This window comes from Cydia pomonella, chromosome 1 (assembly GCF_033807575.1).
Source record: "Cydia pomonella isolate Wapato2018A chromosome 1, ilCydPomo1, whole genome shotgun sequence".
NCBI lineage: Eukaryota > Metazoa > Arthropoda > Insecta > Lepidoptera > Tortricidae > Cydia > Cydia pomonella.
The window spans coordinates 24,931,891-24,955,482 of record NC_084703.1 but is presented as its reverse complement, the minus strand read 5'-3'; the positions used below and the strand labels follow the sequence as shown (position 1 = coordinate 24,955,482).

At 36.3% G+C, this 23,592-nt stretch overlaps 1 protein-coding gene across 2 annotated transcripts in view; it reads right to left on the bottom strand.

The window, feature by feature from the left end:
* The window catches only part of LOC133518598 (ichor), a 45,141-nt gene extending 21,797 nt beyond the window's left edge, over positions 1-23,344 (bottom strand). The window contains exons 1-2 of one of the 2 annotated variants that reach the window (XM_061852265.1): positions 18,763-23,344; positions 17,727-17,940 (exon numbers count right to left, since the gene is read on the bottom strand). The gene's annotated coding sequence lies outside the window, so the exon portion shown is untranslated. The other variant, XM_061852261.1, reaches the window with a different exon arrangement.
* Positions 23,345-23,592: the final 248 nt, after the last annotated feature.

Sequence of the window (23,592 nt, the reverse complement as noted above, 5' to 3'; positions counted from 1 at the left end):
AGCTATTAATACATTACCAATGTGTTGATCATTCATTCGCATAAGCATTTAACTAATTTGAAAAATCATTCGCACAGCGTTTAAAACAGCTCTCCTGGCAACATATTTATCTCGCAAAGCATTATCGTTATTTTATAAGACACAGGTTATATACTTCACCAAAAAATTGTTACATTACACATGTTAATCGTACCTAAATGAAAGGTTTCAAATCACAACTATGAACTTATTTTCAATGCAAAGGAAAAAACTATTTGACTACGCACAAAATAAGCCTGAAGTAAACGGCATGACGACTAAAATAAACATCAAGCACCTGTAACAAAGTCTGTTCATAATAAGTATAATTATGTAAAAGTAAGCAATTATCAAGTTAGGTAATATTAAATACGCAACTGTATTTTAATAGACGATCTACAATCTTGTAATGACAATTATGCTCCCGGTTAAGATATTTGGATGAATTAAGGTGACATTCTGATGGTAACTGCAGCTGCACTGCTGTCGCGGGAGGGCTGCGGCGTGGATGCGACCGCTGCAACTGTCAGTTTAGTTCATTACTGTCATGATTCGAACGTTCTATCCGTTACTGCTTCCTCTAGGCAATTGACAGTGACAGCGCCTGCGTAGCAGTCATGCAGTTGCCAGCCGAACGTCACTTTTACAAAAAAAAATGTACGTAGTTAAGGACTTGTAATTAATCTTAAGTTAACTAATTCCATTGTGTTACGATGCTTGAGAAGTTTCTATTTATTTCAAAATATGCCGAAAAGTTTATTGGCGTTTACTATGAACTTATATGTGTATGAATTCCGTACAATAAATACAATACAATACATTTTACATGGTAATTTTTTGTAATAGGAATCAATTAACTTAAGATTAACTGGTCCTTAACAATACTTAACAGGGTGACTGCTATAGGCTAACATAGTAGTTGGCCACTCTACACAATAAGGCTTCAATTGACTTGTTTCTTTCTGATTTGCTAAAAGTGACCAATTACTATGCAGTGGCCAAAAACTATAGCAGTCACCCTATGTACATTTTTAATGCAATTTACCCATTTGCGATTCTTCAATATAATTAAGCAAACTCCATAGTTCACGAGATACACCCGACACGGTTTATTCTCAAGGGGTAGGCCGGCCCGGACCGCGGAGGTTAACACTCTAACGAAACATATTATAATTATTTTTGTTCCGTCTGAAGTTCGTTGAGGTGCCTACACACGAGGCAGGTGGAAGCCAACGCGGCTCCCTCCTCCTGTGAACAGCAGGCTCATCGTGCCTCGCATCTACCTAGTAGCCAGTCCTACTTACTTTAGCATTTCTACTTTGTACTAAATAATGATTAAATACGCATTCCTTTCAACGAAACGCTACATTTAAAGGGGCCCACTGATTACCAGTTCACCGGATGACATCGGCCTGTCAGTTATTAGCGATTGTCAACTTTTAAGCCATAAAATAATTACAGCGTTTAATGTCAAACCGGCTAACGGCATCAAATGACACTTTCATATGAGATCTATGTGTCTTCAATATATTTTATAGAAAGAATTTATAACATATTGACATCAAGTTGCAGTGCATGACTAGTATGAACGTTTTGGAACAGAATATTCTAATCTTAAATTCGCCCGTACCAAAAATGGTGAGTAAGTATATTTTATAATTTCTCAATCAACTTCAAATCCAATACTTATTTGTAATTATATCAAAGGAATATAGTTACTACTCGAAAACATTCTAAAAAACGGAGTTAATAAAAACTATACTTAACCCAGAAATTTTATTCAAATGATAATCTTGTTCCGAATATTACGTACGCCTCTTTTAAGTTTTTTAGTTAAAATATATAAATGTTATTATTTTTTTAATTCCCCATTATTCATATCTTAACGTAGTAAATAATCACAATTAGTAGTATTAACAGTCACTTTTTCACAGTGTGGTACACGTGATATAACTGTTTGTTTTATTTTTAGGTTTTGTACCTGGCGTTCAGCCCGCCGCCGCCGCGCCGCAGAGCCGTGGATGTAAAGACATCAACGCGCGGTACACTGACCTACTGGCGTGCTCATGCGCCTTCGAGCTTTATGTAAGCAGCGTGGCGTTGACGCCCATACTTTTTGACTTCACTGCTAGATAATAGGGTTTTCCTGCGATAGCGTTTCCTATGATGATGATTGTCAAAAACTATCCTATATCCTTCGTCGAGCCTCATCTTAATTGGTGAAGCGGTTTAAGCGTGAAAACAGACAGAGCTAACACCCAAATTAGGGATCACATTTTTTTTTCTGATGGATAATTAAGAAAGGATCTATAAATTGACTTATCGATAGATCGAGTCAAATCTTGTAGGTTAAATTTAACCGAAATGTGAAGGTACCTACTAAATAATGCGAACAAACTCTAATTAATTAATATTGTTTGTTGTATGAAAATAACTTTCAACAAACAGCTATGTCAAATAACGCGTTTTCGTTTAGGCGCCATTTTTACCAATGTGTAATTAATTTAAAAGGATTAAATGTTTCATTGAAGATTGTATCATGTTTAAGTATTTTTAAAAGTGCAAGACTAAGTAATATTTAAAGGTAAATTACTTTTCTCAAACTTGCTATGTAATGATGTCATGACTTACGTCAAATTAGGTCCGGAAATACTACATATCAGGTGCGATGAGTGAAGATAATATGTAAAGGAATTTCATACTGCCTTACATACCTAGGACCGTAAAGCAACCTTCTTTTGTTTTTTAACGTCAAATTGTGACATAACGTCTTGGCATTCAACCATCAACAAATAATATTTTTCAGTTAGCTTGGTACGGTGATCTGTTGTGCATATTCGTTGCTAAGCAACGGCGGTGGCGCATCGCGCAGGCGCGTGGACTTACGCGCGTAAGGCACCGCTGGTAGAGTGGCGAGCCGAGTAGGTCGCCACAAAACAAATTGACTACAATTTTTTGTTTTAATTGCAAGAAAATCACTATACAAATCTCGGCGCGAAACGGGGTTGCCGGCCGCGTATCTCTATCCGGCTTCGCTACGCTCAGCCGTCTTTATCTACTTGGCCTGCAACCATACGTTTCCCGGCCTCTATAGTAATTATTCAAAACTAGTGACGCGCCCCGGCTTCGCACGGGTTACATAAAATCCGATAGATTTAACCACGAATTCATGAAGATATAATTTTTACGGAACAAAAAACTTTATGAGTTTTGGTTAAATTCGGCAAAAAGATAAAAAAAAACTATTTTTTACGTTTTCTGCACACGACACGATATTTCTTTTAACATCTTGGCGAAAAAAAAACATTACAACGAACAAGCAAAGTTTTCTTTTACTGATAAATTGCGACTGTCAGTAGGTATGTCTAAACCTAGTCACATAGTGGCAGCGTCGCAGCAAAAAACGCGTATTTTTACATACTGACAGGCGCAATTTATCAGTAAAAGAAAACTTTGCTTGTTCGTTGTAATGTTTTTTTTTTTCGCCAAGATGTTAAAAGAAATATCGTGTCGTGTGCAGAAAACGTAAAAAATAGTTTTTTTTTATCTTTTTGCCGAATTTAACCAAAATTTAACCAAAACTCATATAAAGTTTTTTGTTCCGTAAAAATTATAACTTCAGGAATTCGTGGTTAAATCTGTTGGAATTTAGATAACCCTTGCGAAGGCGGGGCGCGTCACTAGTTTTGAATAATTATTCAATGGAAACAAAGTACAAGTTCGTTTTTATTTGCATCATGAGATGTTAGTCAATAATGATCTAAGGGATCATTATTGACTATTGTCTTGTTATTAAATTTAAATATATTATAATTAGTTGTATACGTATTGTTGTCTTCAGAATGGAGTCCTGCCAAAAGTACAGCAACAAACAGGTCCGTCCCTCGTCCCGGGGTAACGGGACCAGCGCGTGACCTCAATAACGGCTTTTTGGAAACCGGCTGCATCCCATTCCATATCACGCCTACAATAGGACATTACTGATCTCCTTCAACTACACAGTGCTGTTTAACTCCTTCAAATTATTAAATTTACAGGTATTACTTTTATTTTAATGCGTTGCATTACATGTGACGTCGTGAGAAAATTCGAAAAACTACACATACAAATAATTGAGTTTAGAAAGTCTTGTCGTAGACTATGATTAATGTCACCCAAAGATTTATGTCACCTAATAAGTTTTGTGAGTTTATCGGTGCATTTTCCTTGTATTAGTTGATATGTGCGTTTAACTGGTCAAATAACATAATTATAAATTGTGCTGTTACACTTGTTGCCTTATATGTGCTTTATTTAAAGTGCTGTGAGATAATTTATATATCGTTTACAAGTTGTTAAGTTTATCCTTATTGAATTGCAATGTAAAAACAATTAAGTTTCAAGTTTCATCTTTGCATGCAGCATTTCTAAATTTTAACGTTGTAGGTTGATACTTGAGGCAAATAATACCAACTTAGTACAAAAGAAAAAGTTACAAAAGTCTTTTTCCGTTGTTGTTGCGTTGCGTGAAGCTTTAACCGGTTTTAGCGACCTAATTATGAAAAAGTATTTAAGAGTATCCTGTTTGTCACTAGCAACGATCAGTGGCAGTGGGGCATGTGACGCGATTTACGAGAAATTCATGACAAGAAAGTCTGTAGAATGCGCATTTTAAATAGCCACCGAATAGACTAACAATAAATACAAAAATAATATAAGGTTTCATAGTTAACAACAAGAGTAACCGTTTTACCATGTTCGTCTATCCATCTGATCGTTAGTCTGCAGCTAAGCTCAGTGACCGTAGCTGTAATTTGGCACCATCGTAAATATATAAATAACACCAACCATTTTCTTACGAATTGATAACCTCATTTTGTTATGAGGTTAGTTAAACCACAGCATGACAGCGGTTGTACATGGAAAGTTAAAAGGAAAACTAAGTATCTCAAGTAAACTTTAACCATCCTCGAGTTTCAAGGGCATAATATCTTAACTATTTTGTAATAGCGGCTTCGGATCCTTAAACTAAGCGGTCGTATATACCGGGTGTGGTGTGGCAAACATTTAAACTGTAGGCTGTACTCCTCAAACTAACCAACATTTGCTCAGCAACTTCTAAAAATAACTTGTATTTTGATTTATAGAACACTCCGTATTACATTTTTGTTGTATTCAAAGCGTGGCTAGCAACGTTAACTACACTGATGACAGCGTAGATTGAAGGTAATATTTTAATTTGTATGAAACATAGGAGGACTTCATAATTTTTAAAAGTCGCTGAACACATGTTGGTAAGCTTGAGGAGTATACCCTACAGTTTAATTTTTTGTCTATGTAAAAACCCGGGATAAAGACTTGCAAGATGAATGTTGCTTTAAAACTCATCTTCTTCGACAAAGTCACCGCAATTAACCAGGAGAACCAATCCGTGAATCAGTCGGGTACTGTTATGGACGTTTCACTTTTAGAGACACGTCCCCCGCACCGCCCGCCGTGTCCGCGAAACCTCGTTTCAAAGTCAAGTACAGCCTACGTGAGGGGCGAGACCTTTCCCCGCCGCCCCACCGGCCGCGCGGCAACTAGCGCGAGAGATCCACTCGCTACTTTAGGCGGCATGGTGAAAACTCGATTCGGTCTTTAATCGACATGATTTCCAAAGTTGCGTTTAGTGTCCTCTTTGTACCGTCATGCAAGGCCTCGTTAGATAAATATACTAGCTAATAACATTAGCTACATGTATACCTACGATTATACATGACTTAAATATTGGTACTGGTACTGGTATATGAACTTGCTCTGTTGGCTGTTAACCCTAATGCAATTAATTTGCGCTATGTGCAAGTTATTGCTGAAATTTCAAGACAACATCTAAAGTTTAGATCAGACAACGAATTATTGGCATGGCCGGTAATGAGCATCGAATAATCGTGTCGGGTCCCGTAGTCGCGACCACGTGCGGGTACAGTTAGCGTACGGACCGCGTGACGTAGCTAACTGCGCGCACGCTTCACCGCGAACAAGGCCGTTCGCCGCCGCTGCGCCGCGCCGCCCGGCCGCGGGCAGCCCGCGCACTCCACGTGCTGAGGAACCGTACGTTCCTCGGGACCCCTGAATCACATTTACATAATGTAATCATGTCAGTACACATGCTGCATAATGTGTGATAACCAGAGGATAAAGTTTTGTTTGCCGATGGGAACTTGCTATACCTAATTACATTTGTCTCTACTAATTCAGTATTTATTTACAATAAAAATATACATAATGGATATATACAGATGATTACTATAACTAGCTTATATCTAAAATAGGCCCTTTTGGCATTGTATTTACCAAGGATGCTGGCGGCATTTCCTCTTTATCTCTACTTATTACACTATATCTTCAATTTTATATTTACAATACCGCACTCAGTAAAATGCGTTAAAATTAATACAATAATCTACATAGTTTAATTAATTATTGTCATATTCAGCCTTTGATTTTATTATTACAGGTTTACTTCTACGCTTTGAATTTTACAGCGCATTGGCGTCTAGCTATAATGCTGTAGAATTATACCTGAATAAAATACATAATACTACATATTCTATTTTCACACTAAGATTTGGGCATAACCACGAATGGTTGAACTGAATGCTGCTATTTGTGCTGCTGTTATAAATTAGTGCGAATTTATTTTAATACGATTTAATAACGCTTTCTGCAAAAAATAACACCCGCATATGATGGCGTTTGCTTATCAATTGCGATTTCGCCTATTTTTGTTCAAGAAATCAATATCAACTATGTAATGATGAACATTTAGCAACAGTTGTAAGTTGAATTTTCCAAACAAGGTCCTTTTGCTTATCCCATAGAAAATGTCATTGAAATGATAATAATATGAACTACAATTATAAATGTAGCAATAGTTAGAACTACGAGTAGGTAAGTCAAGACCATGCACCTCTTTCAAAAGGTGATACTTACCTATTTTATAACTTTTCATAAATTCATACATAATTGATAGCAATGGCCAGAACGTAGAAAACGAGAAAAGAAACTTCGAGTATTGTACTAATAGCATGCAGAAAGCATAAAAAGGTCAAATACGGCGATGGCTGAATGGTCTGAACAAATAGTTTCCTCTGGCGGAATTAATCTTCCTTCATAAGATGTATTTAAGAAGTGGAGAGCCAGATTATGATGCAGGAAGAGGGTTGGGGGTTTTTTCAGCGTCTGCGATGTCTGAAGTTAATGATTGTTTAAGTTTGGTGTCATTTTCAACTAAATCAAAGATGTAGACGTCAATTTCATCAAAATCGGTTCTGCAGTTATTGATTACCCATACAACTGCTTCCACCTCCCATTTCACTAATTTTTGGGATTATATTAATTAATGATTAATTCCAAGGCATAATTTTTGGCATAAATCTATCTAGGTATCTTTGTTCTGGCTTAGTAGCTTAAATTATATAGATGTTATGATAAAGTTGAAACCAATCCTACCAAAGGAAATCTTTTGTTCACGACACGCCGTATTTCATAAGCTACACCGACGACTATAAAGAAGGCATTACAAATAGTATTAGGTAGGTACTATGTGACACGATTAACTCGGCAACCTTTACTACTACATTTTTATGGCTCCGTAGCCGCCGTTCTGGCCGTTGTCCGTATGTTACAGCCATCTTATTCGAAAACTATAAGGTATATTTTAATGAAATTTGGAACGTAGATGTATTTTGTGAGCCACTACATAGTTACAAACTTAAAATTTAATAAAATATATTTTTAGGGACGCACTCCATGCATGTAACTAAAAGCTTAAAAAATATTTTTAAGTAAACATCAACATTGTCACACCATTCGAGAGGTCCTTAAACATTTAATACAAATTTGATATACGAAAGTACGACCCCAGATTAATTCTTACTAAAACTTAATTTAATATTGACTGCTTACTACTTATGAGCTAGTGAGCGTTGATCGCTAATGAAAAGAAAATGGTATGGTGAACAAATGATAAAGATCCGACCATCTTACCCCTGTAGGGCTAAGATGGTCGGTTATTTATCATTTGTCACTATACCTGTCACGTTCTAACAAGTATGTAAGCGCGAAAGTGACGGGCATAGTGACAAGTGATAAAAATGGAACCATGATACCGCCGCTGGCTGTAATATATTCAGAAATGATAATGGCCTATATTAACAAACCTGTATCTATAGGTGCATCGTAATTTTAACTTTACCGATAACCGATACCTCAATTATATTTAAATTTAGAACATGTCGTAGAAACAAAGAAATATGTTTTGGCCCCTATTTTAATATCAGTTGAGATGACGTTTTATTCCAAATGAAGTTTCACTTGCAAACAATTTTTTACATGTTCGCATGTTACTTGATATCGAACGATATGGCAGACGACCCCGACTCTAGTTTGTCTCTGAATAAAAAAACAACGGATGCCTGACATGCGCGAAAAAGTTTGCATTATGACGTTTAGTTAATATAAAAGGACTTTGTTTTATTGAAGCTAATGATATTGATGTAGATAAAGCAGTGTAGGTATGTAACTGTATATCATTAGACATTAAAATACTCGTATGATCCTTTTATTAAACTTATTTCATTCGTTTTATAAACCCACACTCGTATTTTAATGCCTTTCATTATGTAGAAATAACATAAACTACTATTTTCATATTCAGTATTGCAATTACTTAGAATATTTAATTTTATTTTTCCTTTATAGGTACTTCACGGTATCTAAATACTGGTCTAAATTCTAGGTCAGGTACTGAAAGTTCATATAATTAATAAAAACTGAAGTAGATATGTAAGTTTTTCTTTTATTTAAATTTCTTTTTCTTATGTCTTTCGGACAATGCATACACTTTTTGTATGAAATTTGTTGCCCTGTATGGCGGTTGTGGGGTATCTACTTATTTAGATTCATGTTTTCTAACGTAATTTTTTTTTTACTTGATTCTTTTGGATGAATCTGCTGATTTTTTTAGTAGCCTATTCTGGTGTACCACTGCTGGGCAAAGGCCTGTCCTTTTGTTCTCCACGACTCCCGAATTAGTGCCTCTTCCGGCCAGTTGTCGAGGAAGGTGTCTAGGCCACCCCGCCATCTCCGTCTGGGCCTGCCGCGTCCGCACCCACTTCTGGCATCCACTTGGGAGCTAACCTATTCCACTTGTCGGGATGCATGGGGCAAATGTGATGAGCCCAGTCGCCTTTGAGCCTAGCAGTCTTTTCGCCAACGTTAGTAATGCGGGTGTTTGAGCGCAGCGTGGTGTTCTAGACACGATCTATCCTCTTCACAGCTAAAATGCTGCGTCCAATAGCCCGTTGGCAAACCTTCAATTTGGACTTCTGGCTCTCTGTGAGTGACCATGTTTGAGAACCATAGGACAATGGAAGGCTACCCTTCATCAGCTCTTTCATGAACCAGTAGCTGTCTGATATGCGACTTTTTGTAACTCATTATTATTGAGTACACAGCTGCCACTTTAGTTTGGAGAGTCGCAGTTGGAGCACTTCCTTCTGGATTATCCGTAAGGTTAATATGAAAGTAACTAAATTGATAAAACCTAACCAAACAGTCGCAAGATATATTCGATGCGCTATAAATTTGCTGTCGACTCAGGGCACAAAATTCTAGCACAACAATTCTTCGAGTTCAAATTATAAAAACACTCGACATACAATAGGGCATATTACGTGAAACTCTGCGTAGTGGGCGCCACTACCACAATCCATTACATATTGAGGGTCTACCGCGACACAAGAAAATTGAAAAATCGTTATCTAACATCTCTATCACTCTTGCAGATTCGAGCGATAAAGAGGCAGATAACAAAATTTCGATTTTCGCGTTTCCCGGTAGGCCCTTTGCAAACAAACCGCCTTGATGATGCAACAATATCATATTTTATTAGCTTTGAAAACTTTTAAATAAACATTTAAGGCACAGTATGTATAAGTTACTCTATGGTTTACGATAGGTGGTATGCACTCTGGCGGCAGAACATTGCAGTAATAGTATTTTCAAACGTGCAGCATTCCTAAAATACACATCACACCCAAACAAATTGTACCTCAAAAATTGATAAAAAATTAGATGAAGAAAATGGCTACGGCTTGAGTATCAAATTTTGTACTGAGAATAGACAACGGGGGACCTTGGTGTTACGTGTGTATGTACCTATATACTTACAAACAATAAACCTTTTTTTCAGTATTGCAAACGTATTATTAAATAATGAATACTACGGTTAGTAATTACTTCATCAGGATAAAAACAGGAATAGGGTTGTTTCCATCTACAAATCTTAGGGCAGAATAGTATCCCAATAAATTCTTATATAAGAACATGTTAAACTACCTTTAGTGGACCTCTAATGATAATATTTTTGTAAATATTGAATTTAAAATATCTTTTACCACACGTCACGTGACCCAAGTCGAAACAACATTGAAGATTCTGATGACGTCACCACTCACGGTGTGACACTGGGCTATAACCGCGAAAATCGAAGTTTGCCATTGCGGGCATTTTTATTTGTCATTCTAATTACGTCTTAGTAAGAGTAAAAGAGAAAGATCCCCATAATATGTGATTTTCGGTTTTTGCGTTAGGCCCCCCGTTGTCTGTTCTCAGTGCAAAATTTAATACTCAAGCCGTAGCCATTTTGGTGGTGGGCAATTAATTGAAGCTTTGATATCTGCACTAAAATTAACATCATAGAAATGGATAACTAATGGATACTGAAAACTTTATGATATATAATAACTCAATTATTACAGAAAACATATTTTATTAGTTGGTTAAAAACCCACAAGCACGCATACACAGCTTGCCCACCACCTAAATTGAGTATCAGATTTTGTACTGAGAATAGACAACGGGGGGGGCCTTGGTGTTACGTGTGTATATGTACCTATATACTTACTTTCCTCTTTGGTATGCACATAGTTATGTGTCAAACCGTAAACTGTGAGTCTGTGACGTCATACAATTTTCAAAAAGCGTTTTGGGCGCGGAAGCATGGGTCAAAATATATTTTGTTAATTTAACATATTTAAAGCCGTTTTTAGGGTAAAATTTCAATTTAGGGGCAACGATTGGTTAATATAGAACGTATTACAAGCATTTCAAAAATTGGAAACAACCCTATCTTGGATATTGCAATAAGTTATACCTACATACCTACTTATGTAAGTTTATGTTTTGCATATAATAATAATAATAAAATACTTTATTGTGCACTACAAAGAAACATACATGTTACAAAAAAAAAAGGACAGAAGTAAGTAGGTAACAACAGGCGGACTTATCGCTAAAAAGCGATCTCTTCCAGACAACCTTCAGATAGCGATTCAGTGGCTAGAAATAAAGTTATTGGGCAGTGCAAAACCACATAAGTGTAAAGTTTATAAAATAAGTAAATAGAAACTACAAACAATGAGAAATAAACTACATAAACTACATATATTATATAGGCAACAATAATACACTACATATATCTACACAAAATACATAAATACATAATGAGTAATCAAGTAAGAGAAAAATAACGACCAGGTAAGAAAAAGATATGAGTGTAAGGAGCATGACTAAGAGAGAGATAAATAGTGTTCTTTTAAACGTGTTTTAAAAATGGGCAGGGATTGAGCACGTCTTATGTCAATGGGAAAAGCATTCCACAACCTTACAGACTGCATATGTAATTTTAATTAAAACATGATTCAATCCTAACTGATTTCTAACACTATTATGAATGTAATGTGGGTCAAGTTTATTGACATAACAGGACAATGCCCGTGCGCTGTCTCTGCGGCACGCTCACGGTAGAGGCAAGGCTCGCACCCAAGGTCTCCGAGGTCAGGTTGCAGCTGAGATGGGTAATGGGTGAGAAATGCCCGAATTGTGAAATGTACGCATTTTTTAAATGATTGAATTTTATTACTTTTATTGAATAATATTTGTTTTACAATATCTAAATCTTAGGCACGTTTTGATCTCGATATTTTTCGAGGTTTGATCCAATGGTGATTTAGGTACCCATTAGGGAAAACTTAGATAAATTTATAGTTTGTTTATGGGGCTTTTATTGCACGCATTTATTTTTCTCTTTTTAGCAAATGTTATTATTATTTCTGTAACAGCGGAACTTTATTATTGATCAAATTTGTAAATTCCTTTAGGTGAAAGAATAACAAACAGACTTACATTGTTTTAGGAGATTAGTCCTTACAATTTCTTAATCCGCCAAAGTAATTAAACATCACACATCAATAAAAAGACATTACTTCAAAAAATCATAGATAGTAAAAGATAATTCGAACCCATCGAAACTCTGATCACTTACGCCCCCATAGTTATCTAATGCGGTTAAACCCATCATTAGAGGTAGCCTATTGTGATCACCCCTTTATTTACATCGGCCTTAAATCCGGAACGAACAGGAAATCGTTTTAATAGGTGCAGGATGTTGAATCATTTGCCCGGGGGAAACCCGAGCTAGCCCACTAACCCGTTGAAGCTAGAGCTTAACAGGTGTCATGGCATCCCTTGTTATAGTTTCGGTGTTTACTTTATCTCATTCCGTCATCAACTTCGCTTTGCCAATGGTATGGGCGCGGCTATATATATATATGTGCGTGTGTTTGTGTATTTTTATTTTTATTTACACACATAATATGTATAATGCAATGTTATAAAACTACTAAACGTGATATGGAACTTTTTTACAGATATGATTTTACTTTATAATTTTAAGTTAAACTTATGAGGATAGGCCACGGCTGCTTCTTAAACGTAGTTCCTATTTTCCCCTCTGGATATTGACATTATGGCAAATGTTTTTACATGTTTTGGTGTATATTAACCATAATTATGATCCTATGTTTGACTTTTTTTTGTATAAGTAATTGGAGCGAAAAACGGATTTTATGTAACTTTTATAAGTCTTATAATAATAATAAATCGAAAAAACCAAACATAGGAGCATAGGTGTGGTTGACATATAACAAACTGTGTCAAAATATTTTTAATAATGTTTATATCCAGAGAGGAAAATGAGGGCTAAGTTTGTATGGAGAAGCGGCCGTAGCCTATCCTTTTATATAAATTGGGCCATAATATGTTAGAGACTAAGTTTGGATTTAAATTCAGCATTAAATGTACCAGTACTAACGGTTATAAATAAGCACCTAGTTGTACAAAATAAAATGTAAATAACTGGTTGCCACGAACACAATGTTCCCACACCATACAAGCACATGTTCTTTTTTTCTACCTGCCGTTCCAAATTTCATTCAAATATTGACTGATTGAAGGGTTCGAGGTACATCTGTCGCAGCCCTTTATCTTGCACCCGGGAGAAAGCCTCACGCGATGGGAAAGCCTTACTTAACGTGTATTTTGGGCACCATGTGTTGCAAAGCTGTATTGTCCTGTTAGGCATGGCATGTGTCTTTAAAGTCTCAAAATATCTTTAAGGAATTCGTTATTTTTGACATACAGATATTTATGTAATACCTACTAATTACTGATTTGTATACAATGCTTACGTATATGTAGATACCAAATAATTACAAGGGTATTTTTTTATACTTTACTACTACTTACTTACTGTTTGCCAATTTCTGCAAGAAGGTTGATAAATGAATCTTATGCCGCATGGTATACTGTTTATTTATTATAACGTGCGTCCCTTCCCTAAACAAAATTTTGCACTAATACACATTGAATATGATATTTTTATTAAATTGATTGGTGTGTGACAAGTCATCATAATCAGGTGGAGCCGGCAAGTTCGCCGGCAGCCGCAACGAGCAGCTTTCTCCTGGTGCTCGGGCTGCTCGCCTGCACTGGTGCTGCATCTAAATCTCGTCATCGATGCTAGTACCTGTACCTACCCCGCTCATGTCACTTATTGCACTTCAATGTAAACAATATACTCGTATCTAATCTTTTTCAACAAGTTTAAATACATTTGATCACTTCTCACTGGTTAATTAGTTATGAGGGATATGTAAGTTGAACCTCAAGTACGTATACGGTTTTTCAAAACGTACCTACCACAAGTTTTACGTTATTCACAAAATTAACACCGTGACCTTCATTTGATCTCCAGTTTGACAAATTACGAAGTTACATAGATGGATTAAATTCTGGTAGCTACTGGGTTTCTTTTAATAATGTTACAGGTTTAGACGATTCGTTATGTAACATAGATATATTTTTTGTTGCAACATCCCTACTACGTGTATGTTGTCATCCTTTACCCTAGCAAGAAGAGTCGCGACTAGGCATGTACATATAAACTGCGCACGCGACATTTAAATCAATAACAACGATCGGGCGGCCATTGGCCATCGCGCCGTGGTGAAAGCGTTCCGCGGACTCGACCGTCGGGATCAGCTGATCGCCACAATCCTGCTCGACGAATACCATTCATTTTGCAATTACATATCTAACAATTTGTAAAATTAAAGAGACTAGAGATAGGCTAATAGGTGTCAGTAAACAACTTTGTGGACCTCTTGATTTCCTTAATATAATACGTATTAGATCTGATCATCAATCAATATATGATAACAGCTTGAAGTGTGAAGCTATAAGGAGCTCTTCAGCTCGTAAGAAAGGTTTTAAGAAAGTAAGGAGTTGTCAAGTTCTCCGTTTTAATTTTCTAGTACGCTCTTGTATTAGGTAAGTAAATGTTATCATGCTTGACATATGTTCAAATTTATTTGTCATCCGTGAACTCGGTCAATTCTCGGCAGTCGTGTTGCACTTGACATGTCGCCTTGTTGCCAGTTCGCGTGGTCATTGCCGCGGATCTAGCGTGCGCGGGCGCGGCGCACATCTCCGGCGCGCGAGTGAAAGTTGCGCAGCACCCGCCGCCGCCCGCGCGTCCCGCGGTATATGTGTCACTGTTAGACGTAGACCTTAACGCTTGCCAATGTTAAATACTATTGAGGACTTACTAATAACAGTATTGGCTTTCCACTATATTTTCCCGTATGTACAATGTGCAGTATGCAACTCGTTGTGTTCGTGAGTGGCGGTAGCCATATATTATCAGGGTACTACGCCTGTACGACACTCGTAAGATTGCCTGTATTTTAGGTTTAAGTACCTGATTCCGATGTTTCCTTCCGCGAAAACTACGCAAGGAGTTCTCTGCCGAGGTTTTTCTAAGAGGTGTAGGTGTTTTAAGGGCCGGCGATGCGCATTTTATACCCTTATAGCACATCATCCATAAATAGGCTTTGATAACAGCTTTTTATCAGGTGGGCTAAATGCTTGTTTGTCACCACAATAGGTAAAATTTAAAATAAAAACCGGCCAAGTGCGAGTCGGACTCGCACAGGAAGGGTTCCGTACCATTATCTATAAAAACGGTCACCCATCCAGGTACTGACCCCGCCCGACGTTGCTTAATTTCGGAGATTGGAAAGAAATATTTATTTTATTCTGTTTTTAGTATTTTTTGTTATAGCGGCAACAGAAATACATAATCTTTAGAAATTTCAACTGGCTAACTATCACGGTTCATGAGATACAGCCTGGTGACAGACGGACGGACGGACGGGCAGCGGAGTGTCAGTAATAAGTCCTATACAAGAGCAAATACGTGATACATAGAAATTTAGATTCAGTGCATGCGAATTCAGTTTGAAAAGAAATTAATTCATGATATTTAATCTGCGGTAGCAGTATGGTTCAATTTTTATGACTTGTCACTATGCCCGTCACTTTTGCGTACATATTTGGTAGAACGCGACAGGTATGGTGAGAAAAGATAAAGAGCCGACCATTTTAGCCCTACTAATTTAGGTAGATTTTGTCGCGCTTACGCAAATGCTCACACATCAGCACATGAAACCGAAATTGGCCTTTGTTTTTAAATGAGTAACCAAATAACCATGAGTTCACTAAAGTACCTGCACAGATGTACAGTCGCCATTAGATATATCGAAGCGGCCAAGGTGTTCACAAATATACGAACAAAACCTCTATTATCAAGACGTTAAAGTCCGTGTTCAGATATATTGAGCACCTTGACCGTTCCGATATATTTAATGGCGACTGTATTAACTAAGGCACCATGGGTACGTTTTACGTTTGGAGGCACTGAAATTTCTAACTTTTATTTGTAGTTTTCGAGATATCTGAATGTGTCACCTAAAAGTAGTAATTACCACTCGTTAGAGGTCGTATACAGGTGATACATTCATCCTTCGCGTTGAATCCTAAAGCTCAATGAGTCACAGTATAAACGCGCTGTGAAGCAATCAGCGGCGCAGTGCGCGGTGGGCGGCGCGAGCTGACATGACACTGCCGTCCTGCAGCTGTAAGCCGCGGATCCCTGAACCATATCTTGATTCATAACGTTATGGTAACCTTTCTTGGTCCGGCTGTACCCTGTTTGTTTCTTTGCTACTTAAATACATATTATATTTGTTAGTAGGTACCTTTTTGCTTACCTATTATTATTTATTTAACGAACGTCCGAGCGAATACACTTGATTTAGTTGATAGAAACACCCATACTAAGTACTAAATATGAATATTTATAAAGTATAATCTAGGGTTATATTAAAAAAGCCTAATGTAATTAACGCCTTTTATTACCTACATATATATAAATATCGATTTATTATTAAAAAAATAACAAACACATGTTATACATAATTAAGTACGAATTAATTAATATTTTGGATTGTATGCACCCACGACCAGAAATAAGGATGCTTCACATTAGATCGTGCCGAGCCCAGTTACTACTTACGACTTACAAACTAATGTGTGACACTGACACCCGTGCCCGTGTTACCGAAAACTTTCCGTCAAACTCGGATAAGAGATACCAATATTTATGTCATTATGTCTATTTGTGTTACAGCCACAGGATATGTTTTACAGCAAAGTTTTAAAATCTTAATGATTTAGCCAAGATTAAAACGATTGCCACGCTAAGCAAACCCGTGGTTTGGGAAATTGGGATGTGCAAGGTGTAGCGTGAGCAATACGAGTACGTTATACGACCATTTTATGCAGTACCCATGTAATTTATTTCATAATCAGAGCAACTTGTAAACTAGTAATCTGAAATTAATAAGGGGCACCCTCACTCTTCGTTTTTTTTTTTAAATAGATAGTCAGCAAGGTCGTGCAGTGTTTGTTTAGAGACAACATATTGATTAATTGTATTTGTGTATTTAATCAGGGCGCAGTCACATGTCGATATAATTAAAACAGTGTCGTTTTAGTCGTGTCCAACCGAACATACGTGGTCCTGAAGGTACTCTAACCGCGATGAAATCCCGTGTAGTTTGTAACAATAGGTAGTAAATAATGATCAAATATAATATAAACATAATTTATATCAGGAAAACTTATAACTTATTATTTATTTCATAAGAAGGGCAATCAAAAAGCGTCTTATTAAAATATATAGTCATAGCATTAAATATTTCGCAATAAATCCTTACAAGATACGTATCTATAAAAAATATGACAACACAAAATTAGAAAATTAATCATTTACGTTGTATTATTTACGCAGGCCTGCCATTCATTGATGCCGGTACTAAAACATTGACATTGATCACTAAATTATACTTTTAATTAGCAAAAATATGTAATATAAACTTCGCTTCAACGCAAGGCAGGCCGCGACTCAGTAAATATCATACGGAGAAGCTTCAAAGACTTACCAGGCTGGAGTCGGGCGAGAGCGAGAGCGCAGCGCAGCGTGTCCGTGTCACAGCCGAACCAACATCATACACAGTCCACTTGTACAACAGTTCCTCGAGATCGAGTCGTGTCACTTGTCAAATGTCACAGGAGTCACTTGTATGCCTTCAACAGCGAACGCGGGAGTACCCAGAGTCGTAAATGGGGCAAACAAGCACGGGATCAGGGTGGAAACTAGAAAACAAGAATGACAGACTTTAGTAGAATAAGTAATCTACCTATCAAGTTAGCAACCGATGCTTACAAAGAATAAAGATATACGTACCTACTTTACCTACGAATACAAAGCAATTTCGCTACATACCTACGATAGGTCGATAACATGCGTGTTAAATACAAAAGCTTATAACACGATACTAATTGTACCGTTATGTAGATAATAAGTATCAAATATTTAACCGAGTAAAAGTAATAATGATTAATATTTCGTTACATTAAATAGCAGTTGTAATTAGGTGAATTAAATACATTTCTAACAAGCAAATCAAATATATTCATAAAAAATAGTGTCGCCGCGGACCGGCGCGCGCGCCGTTAGAACTGTAAAAAACCAGTCGGGGGAGCCGAAATCTGAACAAGCCACGAACTCACGAATTTTCCACCTCACTGTGGTAGAAAACTATCGCATTACGGTAAATCATTAATACTATGGTATAGGACAACATGCAATTAGTGTTAAGAGGTCAATTAGTTTAATACGAACGTTAATAAAGAAAAATAAGAAAAGGAAAAGTGTGATTGGCATAAATAAAAATTAAATAACATAATTTCCCTCGATTATTTACAAAGAAGAAAGAAAAAAATTAGAAAATAAAACGGCGTCCAGAGTGCTTATCCACTGTGTACTCCAACAATCCGCGGCACTGTCACGTCACTTTATAAATGCCAATTACAAACATTTCCCAAAAACACCCGCAATTTGCTCCATTTTGCACAAAATTTATAATATTTTCCGAAAATGGAACAAAAACGTGTTTCATAATTTTTTGAACGTACACTGGTTTAAAAGTTGCAGTAGTGACACTTATAGTTTGTGGTCCAATTTTTAGCGGGAGTGTAACCGCACTGCACGAGTAAAAGGCGGGCGCGTACCGCGCGTAGCACCGACGGACTGTGGCGCGGGCGCACCCTACTTGCTTCCCACCAAAATTTTCTACCACCACCGAGCGGGCAGGGCTGCTCAAGCGCAGCCCGCTACATCTTGCGTCGCTGCTCGGTGCAGAATTGTCACCGTCATCGGGTCGTAGTGTAGAAATTGCTACATTCGCAGATGTGGAATTTATAATACTCAAATATAACAGAAACTTGTCATAAAATTTATATTATTTCTTCTAACTAAATAATTCTAATAATTAGGTACGTGCATTTTATTTGTATAATGTTTCAGAAATTAGTAGTGACACTGTAACTGCATTTAATGTATGCTTTTGGTTATATGGTGTAAATATAGTGAAATAACCATCCAACTAGTATACTCTGTCCGTTTTTAACGCCATAGTAAATTTATGGCGAAATTGATCTTATAAATCGGACAAGCCATACAATAAGAGTTAAAATTAGATCAGCGGCGCATTTCTCTTTAAGTTGGTAGCCCCAGCGGGCAGCTATCTCCGTTGCGTACGGGCACTCGCTCGCGCACGCCGCGCCGCCTACTTCCAGCAGTTGACAGCCTACAGACCTACAAACGATGCTTTCACTCTGTCTAACCGTTACCACCATCCATTTAGACATGATTTTTGCTTGTATAATCCCTGCGCAAATTTGCAGCCACACGGTAAGTGGCACATCCAATGATTTTCTTTATTGGCCCTTCAGTGCCTGGTCCTCTTAAGCTCATACTTCAAGATGGAAATGGTTAATTCATGTTGTGCCTTGATTTTAATTATTATTTGTTGAGGAAACTGTATTTTATTGGAATTAGGTGTATTTTGACCAGTGAGGTGACCTTGATTAAAATATAAAATTTACATTATTGCTAATAGATCTAACGGAAAAAAAAATTATGTAGATTAAAAAGCAAATAAATAGAATATGTAGGTATTATTTATTACGTGAGGATTTTTATGTCGGTGATTATATATTCTAAAGGGATAAGGGCAGGAGGAAGAAGAAGTTTATATATTATATACATGAGAGTGTTAGAACATTATGCAGCAAAAGATAGGGACGGTAAATCAATTGTTAATTATTATACAACGCCTAAGATTTGTTTGTTCCAACCAACAAAGTTTCAAGCCCCTAACTGAAAAAAATGTTCTCGATATAATCCCTCTCAGCCCCCTTAGAAGACTTTCAAGTCCACTATTTAAAATAATGTTCGCTCCCGATGCAATCTATGAACCCTTTTTCATCGAATTAGGAGATTAATCCTAACTTTCAATACATTTTAACTCCCTTAAAGAATAATACATTTCTAAACACGCTGAATTCATTTTTCTTGTTTTCTATTATGGTAATATCTTTTTACATTTCATGTTCACTGTTTACAAAAGTTTTCGTTCCTGATGCAAACTTTCAACACTTGTTTAACCAACTCGGGGAATGTATTTTCAAAAACGGTAAAATGAGTTTTTGTTTATTTTAATATAATGCCCTTTTACTAAGTTTCAAGTTCCTAGCTTACTTTAAAAGGAAAGTTACTGGCTTATTTTAGTAATGTTTAAGTGTATGCCTTTCTAAAGATGTTTAAAGCATTATTTGTAGCGGATTCAAACTTTCGACCCCTTAGGCCCTTTTAGAGGATGAATTTTAAAAATGCTGAAATTATTTTTCTTATATTCTAATAATATGCCTTTAAACAAAGATTCAAGTCCCGCAATCACAAAAATGTTTGATCTCTATACAAATATTCGACCCCAATTCGAATTTTCAAAAACGCTAAAATAAATTTTCTTCTTTAAAAAAATACCTTTTAACAAGTTTCAAGTTCCTATCTTAAAATAATATTTGAACCCCATACAAACTTTGCCCCATTTTTCACCACCTTAGGGGATGAATTTGCAAAAACGCTGAAATTCGTTTACTTGTATTTTAATATTATATCTTTTTACGAAGTTGAACCCTACCTTGAACCCCATACAAACTTTAATTCCCTTTATAACCCCCTTTGGGGTTGATTTTCACAAAATCGCTTCTTAGCTCTTGTACACTTTATAAATGAAACCTAGTGTGTAAATTTCAACTTTCTAGCATTTGAAGTTTCGGCTCTGCGTTGGTGAGTCAATCAGTCAGGACACGTGTATATATCTATATATATAAATGCACGTGCATTTATATATATAGATATATACAGGGCGTCCCAAGACTATGGGACATCAAGGGAAAGTACCTTAAATATAAGACATAGGATATTTTGCTAAAAGGAGACTTTATTTTATTTTCAAAACTGAGTAATACTCCATTCAAAGATTTAAAAAAAAATAAGTTACTTTCGAAATCGACCCGACTCAAATTGGAAAAAAAAACATCCTGTATTTTTATGATGCCAATCGAAGGAATGCATAAAAAATAAGTCATCTCAGAAATATGATATCGCGAAAGAAATGAATAGAGTAAAATTTTGATTAAAATTTCAAGCTTCCGTTTAATTCCCAGAAAAAGTAAGCAATTTTCATTTTTTTAGAAATTCTTTGAATGCAATATTACTTACTTTTAAAAATAAAATAAAGTCTTTGTTCAGGAAAATATCCTATCTACGATATTTAAGGTACTTTCCCTTGATGTCCCATAGTCTTGGGACGCCCTGTATATATATTATAAGTTACAAATCCTGCCCCTTTTAACGTCAATGTGCAGAATAGTGATTTACAGTACATATAGTGCAACACATAATATATAACATTGAAAGGGCCATATGTACTGTAAAACGTTGTACGATACAAGTGCGAAAAATAGGAAATACGAAACGAGTGGCGATAAATTAAAACACGACCGAAAGGAGTGTTTTAAATCGACACGGGTTGCGAATTACCTATTCGTAATGTACTATTATGATATAAGTGCGAAAAACTTTAAATTTTCGACATAACTATGCTATAGTTACATAATGTGCTAATTTACGCACTAGTGCGGAAAACTAGCACCATATGTACTGTAATAGTACATTACGATACAAGTGCGAAAAATAGGAAATCCGAAACGAGTGGCGATAAATCGACACGAGTTGCGAATTACCTATTCGCACATGTATCGTACAACGTTTTACAGTACATATTGCCCTTTAAATGTTCGGCACAGTAACGTAATATGCTAATTTTCGCACTAGTGCGATAAAGTAGCACCATATGTACTGTAAACTTATTTATTGTAACCTATTTGACATTGACATTGACATGGTAAACAACATTACTCTAGCTACTCTTAGAAGTCTGATCTGAGCTTTCTGCATGCCTGCAATGATTGCATGAAGCTTAGGCTTATGTGCACTTTACACTTACTTTTGTCTACCTAATGCATACGTACACATCGTTTTAATACATTTTGCCCCTCACCAGCTTCTACGGGCTCTCTTTATTCTTTAAAAACTGATGAGAAAGTTGCATTTTATCCATAAGTGGCAGTGATTTGAGGCGTTTGTGAAGAAATGATTTTTAGTGATAAAAATTAAATAAAATTCATTTGGATATGATGTGTAACGTTTGACAGTTAGTATTCTCCCGCGTTGATATTGTGAAAACTCTTGTGTTTCGTATTAGTCGGAAGCATAGTTTGTTTAACCCTTGCCCTGAAACACTCGCAACGCTCAAGATTAAACTTAACAAAATTTTCTTATTTTTGAATCATATGCTTGATTGGTTATCAATCGGGCACGAGGGGTTAAACAAAAACTTTACCCCCTTGTAAAACAAATATTGATACATGTATATATTTACACATCAATTCATATTCATTGGGCCCATGTACCTGTACGGCATTATAGGCACATGTTGATTGATCATTAAGGATAAGTAATCCATAAAACCTATTTAATATTTACCCATAATGTATTAATTTGTCACACTAAAACTATTACTAAACGTGCAAATTAGTATTGCTAATGAGCTCTTAACGACTCATGGACCTCAAATTGTTCAATAAATGAGCATATCAATTGCCTTGAAGATTAAATTAACGAGATGTATTTATTTGATAATGTTTTGTATAGGGGTAAACGTATAGTACTACTCTAGTACAAGTACAAAAGCCTTTTCACCACACCAACTGGTAAAGGCCCTTTTGATTGTTCAAAAACTAATGAGAAAGTTGCATTTTATCCACATGTGGGGTAAAGTAATCAGATGCAAACGTAGAGTTGTTTCCTTATGTTAGCTGGTAGAATTGACTCATAAATGATGATTATGAATAATTCATTTTTTATTACGTGTATTTGGATTTGATTTGTTTTGTTTTTTTTTTGGTATTTCATAGTTAGTATTTTCATCGCGTTGGTGTGGTGAAAAGGCCTTTACATCTGTGTCTGATCCACCAAACCTTGCTGGTAGTGCCATTGTAATTGTCGATGGTTTATTTATATATTGGTTTGGTAGTCGAAGGAAAATGTTTCTTCCAAGGCTCCCAAAAACTATGCACACCTTTTGGGATTGCGCAGTCTCGGATTTACACGCATTTAGGACCAAATGTGGATATTAAAACGATTTCCAGCTTTCTGGAAATTTATTTCTTAAACTGCCTTTTATGGAGCTAATTTGATTGGCCTATAATAGGAGTATACAGCCAAAATGTCCTATTTATCAGATACTGATGAAAAGATTTATTTCACCATGGAGCCATTATGGTCATATACTATAACAGCTCAAATATAGCCATTGTAGAGCAATACTACTATTA